The sequence below is a fragment of the Centroberyx affinis genome, unplaced genomic scaffold, assembly GCF_046629955.1.
Source record: "Centroberyx affinis isolate AG114_WGS23_722 - 3 ecotype Tasmania unplaced genomic scaffold, CSIRO-AGI_Caff_v1 ptg004695l_1, whole genome shotgun sequence".
Taxonomy (NCBI): Eukaryota; Metazoa; Chordata; class Actinopteri; order Beryciformes; family Berycidae; genus Centroberyx; species Centroberyx affinis.
In genome coordinates, this window is record NW_027282270.1 from 55399 (window position 1) to 68555 (window position 13157).

Here is a 13157-nt window from a genome sequence, read left to right on the forward strand (position 1 = left end):
GTGTTTGGGAGTGCAAGGTACTGATTAATGTTTTTTCATTCATTCATTCATTCATTCATTCATTCATTCATTTATTCATTCATTCATTCATTTCAGGAGATCAGCATTGTACTGAAAGGCAGGTTTGAAATTGTCATTGGTCAGGAGTGACAAAAGCAATAGGTCTGTTTTAACACTCACACTCTAAATAATCTGCTTTTGAGCTATACTTTTTCCAACCATCTTTTTTATCCTTTCTAACTGCATCAATATGTTTTCTGATATGTCTTTATTTCTACCTCCATTACTCTTCTGTTAGATACACATAAGCCATCCACATACTTCATCCATCTACTTGTTGCCTACAGATAACTGGCTAGCATTGCAGGCCAACCTGTTAGCATGCGGAAACAGCCAAATGTGAGAGTCGGCATGGCTAACATCATGACAGACTAACAAGGGGATGAGCGTTCCCCTGCTAGTAATTTTTTTCCTGTTCAGCTGTGCCCATCACTGTGTTTATGAACAGTTTTGTTCCAAAGTGAAATATTGAACTAATTATGATGTGCTAGCGCTTCCACCATCCAATACAGGTATTTATAATGCATCTGCCAAATAAATGACTGAAGGGAAAATGTTGCCGTCCTGAAACTTTTTTCCTGTTTTTATGAAATATCCAACATTTGAAAAAGTTTACACTTTTACAAATAACTGCTGGCAAGAAATGAATGCACATTATGGGTTGCAATTATATCATGAGACATTGTAAGACATTTGCTTACAAAATAGTTTTTGAGGATAGAATCATCTGCATTTTTAAAATATTGACTGAATTTCAGGTTTGCAATTTTTGGAATGAAACCCCTCCTATATAGTGAAAAGTTGTAGACCACTGTTGCCAGTTACCATCCTGCACAATGTGTCCTCAAACACCATGAAACCAAACCCTAGGCCGATGCAGTGGAACCTAAGTTGCAGCATGATGCCAAAATTAGTCATTTTCTACTTTTTCAGTAGCTGATTACATAAGGGTATTAATTTCGGCCTTCATCCAAGCAGTGTGTCATCCTTTCATGGTGTAAAACAGGGTTTCCCAAACCTCTCCTCGAGTACCCCTTGTCCTGCATGTTTTAGATCTCTCCCTGCTCCAACACAGCTGATTCAAATGATGAACTCTTTATCAACCCCTGAAGCTGCTTGTTAACAAGCTGATCATTTAAATCAGCTGTGTTGGAGCAGGGAGAGATCTAAAACATGCAGGACAAGGGGTACTCAAGGAGAGGTTTGGGAAACCCTGGTGTAAAACATGTTACACGTCTAGTATGAGTTTAGAGCCTAAAAGGAATTTAACCCACACACCTCATTTCACCTTGTTTCTCTGCCCTGGCACTAAGAGCACATACACACACACACACACACACACACACTTAAGCTCTCTCTCCTTCTCTCACCCTCTCTCTCCCCCACCCCTCTGTGTCACCCAGCCTGCCTCCTTCCGCCAGTATATCCCCTGCAGATGGTAATGGCCGTGCCCCGTCCCACTGGGACACTGTGTCCCACAGAAGCTTTATCCGGTTGCCAGCTCGTTTCCTGTCCCCTCCTACCCCTCTGACACCACCCTAAGTCCTTAAATTACCTCACTGGGCTGCATTGTAACTTAAATTTAAATCAGTCTCTGTTTAATTATGGTTGCTTTTAAAACGGTTTCTTCTACTCAGAGGTAGGTCAGAGCTTCTTAAAATATGGATTAGGACCCAGAATGTGCTACAGGCCTGCCTATGTCGGGTTGCATACACGGCGAGAGTAATAGTCTGTTTAATTAAGCTGGGACTGAAGGCTAAGGTTACTCAGTGTGGGTCCTTGGTTTAAATAGCTTCCAGAAGCTTTGCTATAGAATGACATGTAGGGGCTTCACCTACTGTATTTGATGACTTTTATTTGCTTTTTTTCATGGTCTTCTAACTTATAGTCACGTATTGACACACACATCGTTTGTGGAGAAGGTGCTGTGTGCTGATCTTCCTCCACTAGACAAAGTATCTCCTGTATCCAAAGGTAGTTGTGTGGGTAAAATAGAGGTATTACCCATAGGGAGCCTCACTGATCGGCCTGTCACTTGGTAGCCGGCGGAACACGCTCACAGTGCTCCTCCTGCAAAGTGCACTTAAACTCCAGGGCTTGTAGATAACTAACAGTTTGTGTTAGCGCCTAATGGGTCCAAACACCCAGCAGTAGACACAAAACACACACACACACACACACACACACAGCCTCCTCCAGCTCCCTCTGTCTCTCGTTGGTAACCCTTCAAGTGGCGGTGCACATGAATGGCTTGACGGGCTGCCATGGTAACTGCAGGGCCAAAACACAGCCAGGCTGACAGACATTTCCGATGCAGCCAGGCGTCGCCGCATTGGCGTCGCCATGACAACTCCATAAACAGCGTGCCTTCTTCCCAGAAAGATGTAGAAAATTCTTGGACCCTTTCACGTTTAGGGTCTGGACATTTTTCTCATTATTATTAGCGTTATTAGACATTTTTCTCTAACAACGCCATAGTGTAATCTGCCTACATCTAGACCAAAACGGCTTTGCTTGAAATCATTCACACCACTCGAGGTGCACTTGGTTTTCTTTGCCTTGCCTGACATGAACAGTCTATTGATCGCCATCACAGGATAAGATGAATTAATCAACCCGTATTGAACAACTATTTCGCCCAGGGCTGCTCATGCCACACTGTATCTGTGAGTGTGTGGTCAGTTTGACCATCTGCGTGTCCCCTGGGTGCAACAACAATGAGAACAGAGGTCCCCTAAGTAGGTCAGTCGTTGGTGTGAGGCTAGGCAGGCTTATCTGGGCACAGAGTGGTCCGGATCGGTGGACCAGCCACCTTTGTTCCGTAGCACGGCTCAGCTCAGCGCTCCCACAGAGGCAGCCAGCACTGCTGCAGCCCCAGGGTCAAGTCTTTCCAACAGCAGACCTCAAGGCTTTGTCGGGTTCTTTTTACAAGTAAAGAGAAGTCATTATTGTGGTATTCTCCATTAATCTATGTTGTTGGGTTGTAGGAGAATCAGAATGACTTTTATGGCAAATACATAAGTCAACGAATTTAATGTAGTGTTGATGATGTGTTGATGTCATGAATTAGTACCAGAATTAGAAAAGAATGAAATGCAGAAATACTGTACACTTTTTTCTTTTTCATGAACAGAATTTGTCTGTTGGTTTGATTATAGTAGTAGTTTACATCTTTTTAAAGAAATCTGTTATTCTTGGATGAACACAGAAACATGTTCACCAATTAGTTCATACAGGGTGAAAACGCTACAGAAAGTGTGTAATCCACCATAACACTAGTAACCCAGTAGTGGACATCCAGTTCCGGCCTGGTGGTTAAAGCCTTTTAGGGTACGGGTGACATTTTCCACTAGAGCTGATGGACTTGGAGCATTCAACGTCCAATTCCCTGAACCAAATCATCATTTATTTTGATTTTATGACAACACACAATAAGCATATACAAAAATGAGTCTGTCACTATAAACTAATGGACATATTGTGGTGCTTGTGATGTGAAGATGGTAATGCCAGCTTGGCATTTCAAAAATGTAATTCACTTTTACATAGATCTCAGCAATTTTAATGGAACTTGGATTGAATCAGAATTTTTTTTTTTTTTTTTTATATTGTAAATAATCTTATGGTAGCCTATTGTTATTTGCTATGATGCTACAGTGGGGATGGATGGTGGCTCCTAGACTTCAACCATTAGCAAATGCCAGAGTAGACCAGAAATCTGTCTGTTTTAACCTAGGATAAAAAATTAAGTTGTGTTGCTAACCTTTAAATTTGCTGAAGGGGAAATTAGGTTCATCTGGAGTTTAAATCACCATGCCCTATGTATGTCTTAAGAGCATATTTAGCTAACGCTGCAGTGGTATCTTCAAACACAAAATAAATATCATTGAAATCAACTGAAGTAAGCACTTTTCAATGCGGCAAGAATGACTAATGACCAAAGTTGCACTTGGCATGCAGTTTGATTGCCTGAGGGTCTGGATGCCAGACAACTTAAAATAGATGGTAATGATGCACGATGGATAATATTTCATGTTTTCTGCTGTTTACTCTTCACTTATTACACCATGCTACACAATAAAAAAGCATTGTCCTTAAGGGGGAATTGCATGTTAATCTGTTCCAAAATGTTCCAGTCATGCTTGATTTTCTTGGAAGTTGGCACAAAGAATGTACTCTAGTTGGAAAGCTTGCAGCATCATCAGACCAAATTTGGGGTCAACTCACTTTCAGTTTCATCCCTCAAAATATAAACTGAAATTGTTGTGCATTTGCTAATAGAGCATTTATTCTTAATTATTGGTTAACTGGTTGGATAGGACAACCTTCTCATGCCAGAAGTTTTACAATATTTGATTTTTGAAGATAATCCACTTCCTGGTTTGATTGCATTGAAAGAGAAGTGAACCCAAACCTGAAGTCCATGTTTTTCTCAATTTCACTAATGTATGGTCCTAATAGTGGGTGATTAGGTATTTCATACTTGTATTCATCTTATCTTTGTTTATTGCACTAGCTTAGAGAGCTTGTCCTTCAAAATGAATTTGATGCTAATGAACCATAGTGTTCAAAGAAAAAGGTGTCGATTTACAGAGATAGACAGATAAATGACCCAATGTTTGAAGTCTTACAGTATTTAAGATAGAATGCATGTGTGTGTGTATGTGTGCATGTGTATTGTGTTGTATGGGTGTGTGTGTGTGGGGGGGGGGGGGGTGTCTGTGTGATACTATACAGTACATTCACCTGAAAGCCTGGGCTTGCTTATTGTGTGATTTAGGAGAAGCTTAGAATGTAAAGTGACCTGAATGGCAGTGATGTCAGCCCCTCCATTCATGAAAAGCATGAATAATTGAGGAACCAGCAGGCTCAGTGCACCAGCACCAAGTAGAAGCGGAATGCAAAGTGGAAGCCATCTCTTCTCTCGTTTTCTCTCTCGCTCTGTCTCCCTTTCTCTCTCTCTTTCTAATTTTTTTTTCTCCCCCTTCACATTCTCTCTCTGCCAATCTCTTTCCATCTATCATCCATCTGTACCCGTGAAATACTGTGAGCGAGGAGCAGAAATCGCGAGAGAAGAGCCTTGCTTGGATACTAGCGGATACAGCAATCAGGCAGACGACCGAACGGCTGGGAGAGCCGAGGAAGAACAAGGGGAACGGGAGAGAGGTGCAGGTTGCGAGTGAGAGGGGGAGCTACCAGCCTCCATTAAACAAAGAAAAAGGGTGAACGATAGAGGGAGAGAGAGCCTGATCACCAGCTTCAGTGGTCTCTCCATCTGTTGGGAAAATAGATCCTCTCTATCTCTCTCTCTCCGCCGCGTCCGCTTCCTCCTCCTTTTCCTTCCATCCTCCTGGCATGCTCCGGAACTTGTCCACCCTCCTCCCCTTTATCCCTCATCCCTCTCTCTTCTCTCCTCTCCCCCTCTTCCTCCTCCTCCTCCCACGCCTCATCCGCGGTGAATGAAGCCGTTTGAAAAGGGCTGATCGCTGCGGAGCTGCTCTCTACATGGCTACTACCAGGTTAGTGTTGGGAACAACCGCCTGCCTGCCTGCCTGCCCGCCTGCATACATTACATGGAGGCTGCGTAATGAATCATTTCACTGCTGGGGGAGATCAACATGTACTATTTAGAATGAAAGTAGGGAAGGGGGCAGCTCCTCCTCAGACCACCAATGCCTCTTCTTTGGCAGGTGGCATTAAGGGCGATGTAAGCTGGTTATTAGGAGATCAGAGCTGGCAGGGGAAGATCAGTGGCCCTAAGCCTGCTAAAGAAAATCTCCCCGCTTGCCTCTTCCCTCTTTCTCCCTCTCCATTTCTCCTTCTCACCGCCCTTCTTCTTCCACATTGAGAGGGAAAGGAGAAGAGAGGCGCAGAGTGCGCAGTCTGTGGAATGATCCGCTGGATGAACAGCTCGCTGCTGGGGGCTTCCTACGAGGACATGGTGGTGTTTGAGTGTGTGACGGTGGCTAACGAGGGCTGCCGCTGCCTTGAGGGCTGCTATGGCGAAGTGTTGAGGGACTGTGTCTTTCAGCAGGGGTATGGCGGACGCTGTGGTGTATGTACGAGTGCGTGTGTGTGTCAGCATGCATGTGCGTGTGCAGAAAGAGTGGGTGGGGTGGGATAGGCTTGGTTATATAAGATATGCAGTGTATAGCTGCATTTGAATATTGAGCAGGGGTGAGTTTGTAAGATTGGGTATGCAATGTGTGCCTAGCATGCCGTTTCAACGTGGATGAGGATGGAGTCAGCTGTTACGGGTCTCTGCAATGTGTGGGTGTATGTACTGTATGTGTTCATGCGCATGTCCGTGTGTGTGTGTGCTTGTGTGTACTGTATGCGCATTCCTGCGTGTGTGCATGCGCACTCGTTGCTGGTGAGCGCGGTCCACCTCTGGCCTTTTTGAACAGAGTGGAGTTGAAGGGCCAGTGCCAGATGGGTATTTTCCAGGGTCAGCAAAACACTACAGTGAAAACAACTGGGGCCCGCAGAAAGGCCCGGAACTCTGGCTATTGTGAAGCCGACCGTTTGGACAGCTTGAGCCCAGTTGGATTTAAAGCTTTAGGGCTTATTTAAAGCAAAGATTGTAACGAAGTGGCGCAAGCAGCCGGCTTGTTTTTCTTTGTTTGTCTTTGCTCTGTATGTAAAAACTTGACCTATTTTAAATGACTCTGACATGTGTGGTTCTTGTCTGATCCATGTCTCCTTCATGTCAGTCTGCTGTCTAGCTCTGCAGAGCTCTGTAATGCAGATGAGTTCTGTGCTCATACCTCTGGGACCTATCCCTCTCGCCCAGTATGCAAATTAAAATGCTGCACTATATAAAAATTGAGGTTTTAGTGTTTTAATAATCAAGCAATGGGGACAGATGTTACCCAATGCTATGTACAGTAAGTGTGAATCTAAATCAGCCTCAATACGGTCTCTATCCCCATATAAATGTAGACAAATTATGGGCCATAATGCTTTTCATTACTGTACAAAAAAGTAGCACTGGGTATCCAAAAGCCTTTCCATACCAGTGTTTGCTTTTGTTACGATTTTTAATACATCTAAAGCTATTGAAACATATCACAACGCTTGAATTACTTTTTTGTAACATGCAATATCAAGTTTTCTACTAGTTTATAGACATTTCTTGTGCAAATTATTAGAAGGTATTGTCATATGTAATGTTTAAAGAACCAGTGTCAAATTTGAATTATTAATATTTGTATCAAGACGTTTTCAAAAATGCACAACCCTACCAATCATTAAATGTGCATTAACTGATCCTGGATGAGCCATGATGCATTGTCTTTGTCTAATTGCATCTCTGCTGTATTTCCAGCTTAGAGAGCAGTTCTCAACAGCAGAGACAGTGGAGTATATTTAGTCACACACTCTGAATATTTAAACCACTCTCTCTCTGTTCACTGTTGCTATAGCAATATTCATTCTAAGCTGAGCTTTGTTTGTGCTTTGTAGTTGTGTGGGAGGTGCACTAAGTGATATGGCTCTTTAATTGTTAAATTGTTTCTGTTCTCTATATCTCATAGAAGGTAAATATAGCCTGCAGTCTTTCTATCAATTAATCAATGAAACTCCATAGCTCATGTAAGCAGACATAACACCAATTTTCTATTTTAGGTCCAATTTTATTCTCAATCTGTATGCTGCCACTTGGCCAAATTATCCAAAGACACAATGTCTCTTTTCATTGCTATGAAGACGATACACAGATATACCTTCCCTGAGACCTGGTGACCCAAACAGCCTAGCTGCTGTTGTAGATTGCCTCAATGACATCAACTGTTGGATGGCACAGAATTTTCTTCAGCTCAATAACTCAAAATCAGAAATCATATTGTTCAGTCCCACAAATTCTATCAGTCATATTGAGAGTGGCCTTGGTCCTCTATCCACAAATGTGAAGTCTGTTGCCAGAAACTTGGGAGTACTATTTGAAACTGACCTAAACTATGAACCACAGATTAAAAATTGTCCAGTCCTGCTTCCTTCAATTGAGAGCCATCTCCAGAATCAAACCAATACTATCACACAGCGACCTGGAAAAAGTAATCCACACACTAATCTTCTCACGACTCGACTACTGTAACTCCCTCCTTTCTGGCATCAACCAAAAGTCACTCTCTCGCCTCCAACTAGTTCAGAACGCAGCAGCTAGGCTTCTTACTGGTTCTAACAGACAACATCACATCACCCCAATCCTGGCTTCTCTCCATTGGCTCCCTGTTCCTTTTAGAATTGATTTTAAGATTTTACTGATCACTTTTAAAGCACATTTGGGTCTGGCCCCAAGCTACATAACAGATATGTTGACCCCGTATGAGCCAGTGCGCAGCCTTACATCCTCAGGCAGGGCCCTTCTGGCTGTTCCAAAGTCTAGACTTAAAACTAAAGGTGGCTGCGCTTTTTCCATCATGGTCCCTCGGCTTTGGAATGACTTGCTGAGGCGATAAGGCTAGCAGAATCAGTGCAGATCAGTGAATTGTTTTATTTCCTTTTAAATTAATAATTTGAGTATTCTGCTTTTATTTTGTCTGTCAAAGCACTTTGTAAACTCTGTTTTTAAAGGTGCCATATAAATAAAGTTATTATTATTATTATTTTCACAAGTTAAGCACAGTGTCCCCATCATTGAATTAAGCTATGCAGTGTTTGATAGCTGTATTTGATTATAATAGGCCTTTGCCTGAGCGTATTGTGTGTTGTTCTTTCATCATTACAACCCCAGGCATGGTATTTTGAAGCCATCAGGAATGACTGGTACAACAACATACATGTATTGTGTAGTTCCAGATAGGTATACATCTAACAACAGCTGTGTCTATTGTAATAGAACTGGAGAATCCATTGTGTTCACTTATACTGTTTCCATTTAGTTCCCTTTGCAGTATAGTCCAGACAGGATGCATGGACAGATACTTGTAAATGCTTTATGTCAAATTCTCAGTGTTTGTTTCATGAAGCAGTTAATAACACAAAGCTCATCTGGCAGACCCTTTTGTTTGCTCCCATGCAGGTTACCGTCAGTTACATGTTTGCTCTCCACGCTATACTGCTGGTTGAAAGAGCACATTGGCATGTGAATGACTGATCAGGCTGAATCATTCATATGCTGATGACGGATCTATGTTCCCATTGTTTACTGTCATGTATCTGAAGAGGCGAGGTGAGCCGTGAATTCCTCCTCAACTAAAAAACAACACTAGTGGCAGTTGCCATGGAGATCCTGTCACTTTCTGCATGGAGGGAAAAGGGGAGAAATTATCTGCTCTATTACCGTTTTGGTTTATGTAACACTGTGTTTCTCCTGTATCATTTTTGGCAGGGCTGTTACCCAACCATAGCTCTTAATCATAGAATGTATCACTTTTCAGACAGACTTTTAAGAGGTTAAATTAATATCCTACTGCTGTACATATCCATTATTTATTCATATAGTAGATTTTTATTCTTCTTATAACATTTTAGTGTCCACCCCGTTTTGCTCAAGAGTGCTTTTGGCAAGCCATAATTATGAATTAGATTTGCCTGGATATATAATGGTTAAATCAAAAAGAATAAAAACCCTAGCTACTTAGTTGGGTAATGAATGACTCTCAATGGGCCTGGATCTCACTAAAACTCGCCCCCACCCATTTAGTCTCACACCCATCCACCCTGACCTACTATGTCTGATACATCCTCCATAAGCTCCAAAAACCTATTGATAGAGGGGATATGTGGTAAAAGTGATAACTGTGATAATGGTGTGTAAGAGAGAGAGAGAGAGAGAGAGAATATGATAAAAGCCGGCTGAGAGCATTAGCAAGTCAGGGTGTGACATAGAAAATGATGTGGCTCACAGAGCACCACTGGCATACTGTATGAAAGATGCTCTGTGTTTGCGTGTGTAAGGGTGAAAATGGGGGTGTACGTGTATGTGTGTTTGTTTATGTGTGTGTGCATGTGCGTGTATTTGCAAGGGAACATGCATGCAGTGGTGTGGATGCAGTTGCTGGAAAGCGGGGCAGTGATGTGTATGTGTGTGTTTAAAAATGGCCATCTTAACAAGTCAGTCTCATATTCTCTCTCACAATTAAAAATGTCTGCCTGTGTGGTCAGTGAGATGATTCCTCTTGCTTTCAATGCAGTTTCACTTCTTTCAGGAATTTTCTAGAAGTAAGAGTCACATCTTGAAACAAGGTAGACTGAGGCACATCACTCCACTAGTGTCAAAAAATGACTCTTGATTCTAGAAAATTCTTGAAATTAGTTAAAATGAAATTATCTCACCCCATTAGCAAATATTTGGCAGATATTTCTCACTTGTTTTAGTACAATAAAAATATTTGAAGATGCGTAACTACTGTAGATTAAATGAGTTTCTAAGATATTTTTTGCAGTGTTTGACTCCGTAGTAAATAGTTCATAATAAGGGATGTGCCTTTCTCTTAGTGTCCATGAACACACAGCACACGACAGTCTGCTTAGCAGAGGAGCTCTGACTCTTTGTGGACCAGAACATTATGAAGAGTAACATAGTGATTGGCTGCTTGCTGTTGACATGACAGTATTCAAAGGTTCTGGAGGTGAGATGGGTGGGAGGTGGTGAGCTTAAGCATTTGCCATCACATCCAGAGGTCCCAAGTTGAATTCCAAACTTCAAGGAAACTTTTGGCTAACCTTAACAAATGTTTTATTCACTACACAGAACCTTTGCTGCCAATTTCTTAAGCCTAATCACAATCTAAACCTCTCCCTTTGCTTGACCAGCTTTCACATGACCCTAACCAGCTAGTCAATTAACTTGTCTAACCTGAAGCTAACATTAATACTACTACTGCTGCTGCTACTAGTACTACTGGTACTGCTACTGCTATTGCTACTACTACTGCTACTGCTACTGCTACTTACTAATAATGCAATACTCTATTTATTCTCTTTTCAGTGCAGGATTACTACTACTACTGCTACTACTACTACTACTACTACTACTACTACTACTACTGTATAGAACCGCGTCCTTGGAGCAGCTCGGGTGTCAGTGTCTTGCTCAAGGACTCTTCAGCAGGGTGGATACTTAATAGCATTGGGGCTTGAACCAGTGTAAGGGTGGTCTGCCTAGTCACTACGCCCACCCTTCTGCCCCCAGTAAGTAGCTGTGTCAAACGCCTGTTTTGAACAGGCACTGCACTAGTTGTGATAATGTGAGGCAGCAATGCAGGAGGAAGAGGCAAAGTGTCTCCCTCTGACAATACGCCCTCACTTTGCAACAACATCACATCATGTGGTGGGAAAAACACACAGCAAACCAGTCTGTTCTCAGTGTATTGGCTTGAATGGGAAAAAGAGAAGTGAAAGAAGTGATATGACCTGCTGCATTCTGAATTAAAGTTGTTTTAGTAATAAGCAGTGATAAGCAGTTCTTGAGAAAAACAACTTTGTTTGAGGTCTGTAGCCATTTGGATGCTATAGAAACAGCCATTGGCCTGGGGTAGGCTAGTCTGCCCCTAACCAAGCGCATGCAGGAGGGTTAACATCTATTTGTGCAGACAGGAAGTTTTGCACCATCTTTGTACATACACCATCTTTGGCACTTATGTGTCTCTGTCTTCAGTGAGTGTGCACATGAGTAAGTGTGCATATGAGTGTCGACATTTGGGGGTTTTTGTGTGTACGTGTGCGTGTGTTTGCGGGTGTTCGTCTGTGTCTTTGTGTATGTGCATACGTGCATTTGTGTGTGCATGTAACCCAGACAGCCTCCTGGCTCAGACAGAGATTATCATGCAGGATGAATATCAATGTACTCTGCTTCCTACCAGCTTAGTGCGCATGTGTTTGTTCTCAGCCATACCCGAATGGATGGTATACCATACATTAAGTGTGCCTAAGACAAAAAAAAATGCTAGCTAAGATATTCGAACATTACAAACCCAAGCTGCGGCTCTGCACTAAGGGTTTTCCAGCAATGACCTCTTGACATTTACCTGCCATAGTTCTGTGATTTACTGTACTTGAAACAGTATATGAACAGATTGTTTCACACCTCTCAAAGAGAGACTTTTCTTCAGATTCACTCTTAATCAGGTCAGTAGGGACTTATCAGTAGTCAGTGCAGAGTACGCAATGTACAATACAGTCAAAATGATCATCCACTGAACAGCGGACCATTCGCTAATCACCCAAATGAATATGAGCAGATCCATAATATACCCCGCCTGCATCATCTATCCCCTTGCATTAAACAGATGTGAGGGCTCAGCGCTGTCCTGGCCATTTCCAGTCAACATGCCGCTGCTAGAGCAGACCCTGACAGTCAGACAGAAGCTGTCAACACCACGCACTATGATTCAGTGCCCTAAGCTGCACCGAAGCCCCGACTGTAACCGTAGAGCAGTATAATTCATGGTCACTAGCAGCGGCCATTGGCTGGCCGTGACGTAATAGCTTGCATAACGCCATGTCAAGTAACCGGGCCTGGCGGGCGCACTGCCACACGGATCACTTACAGAGCCTTTTGTTAGCCCCAGTCATTGTGAGGAGAAGGCTTCTTGGTGAGCTGTTGGTGTGTGTGTGTGTGTGTGTGTGTGTGTGTGTGTGTGTGTGTGTGTGTGTGTGTGTGTGTGTGTGTGTGTGTGTGTGTGTGTGTGTGTGTGTGTGTGTGTGTGTGTGTTAGACTAGAAGAGAGCGTCTAGTGCTGGAACACAGAGGCTACCTGATAGGAGCTTTGGGTACTATGGAAGGACAGGGACTACCTGACAACAATCCGTCCCACTTACCTGGAGTGCTATTAATGAAGATATCAATGCAAATCTCCATGTTAAAGTGTTTGTACCTTACTGTGTTTGCCGCATAGCTGGTTCAACTGTTGGTTTTAGTGTGAGATGAGAAATCATATCATATTCTCTATGACAGTAATAGTCAGACTGATGCATTACACATGGCTTTGTATCTCTGATTGCTTAATCCTTGTTATGTCTTCCACTGTGGTTTCCATGGCTTTGCTGCAGCCATGCGACTGTTTTAGTTTTTCAAGGAAAAAGGGCCTGAAGTGTCATAAGGTCAGATGGTTTAAGGGATTTGTGATTAAACAGCTCAATAAATGTCAGGGT

General features: G+C 42.6%; 1 protein-coding gene across 1 annotated transcript in view; it reads left to right on the forward strand.

Annotated features, from left to right (window-relative positions):
- Positions 1 to 13157, forward strand: part of LOC139665848 (protein Aster-B-like) — a gene marked incomplete at its 3' end in the record, with an annotated part of 68288 nt that overhangs the window by 37373 nt on the left and 17758 nt on the right. The gene's annotated exons all lie outside the window — the stretch shown is intronic.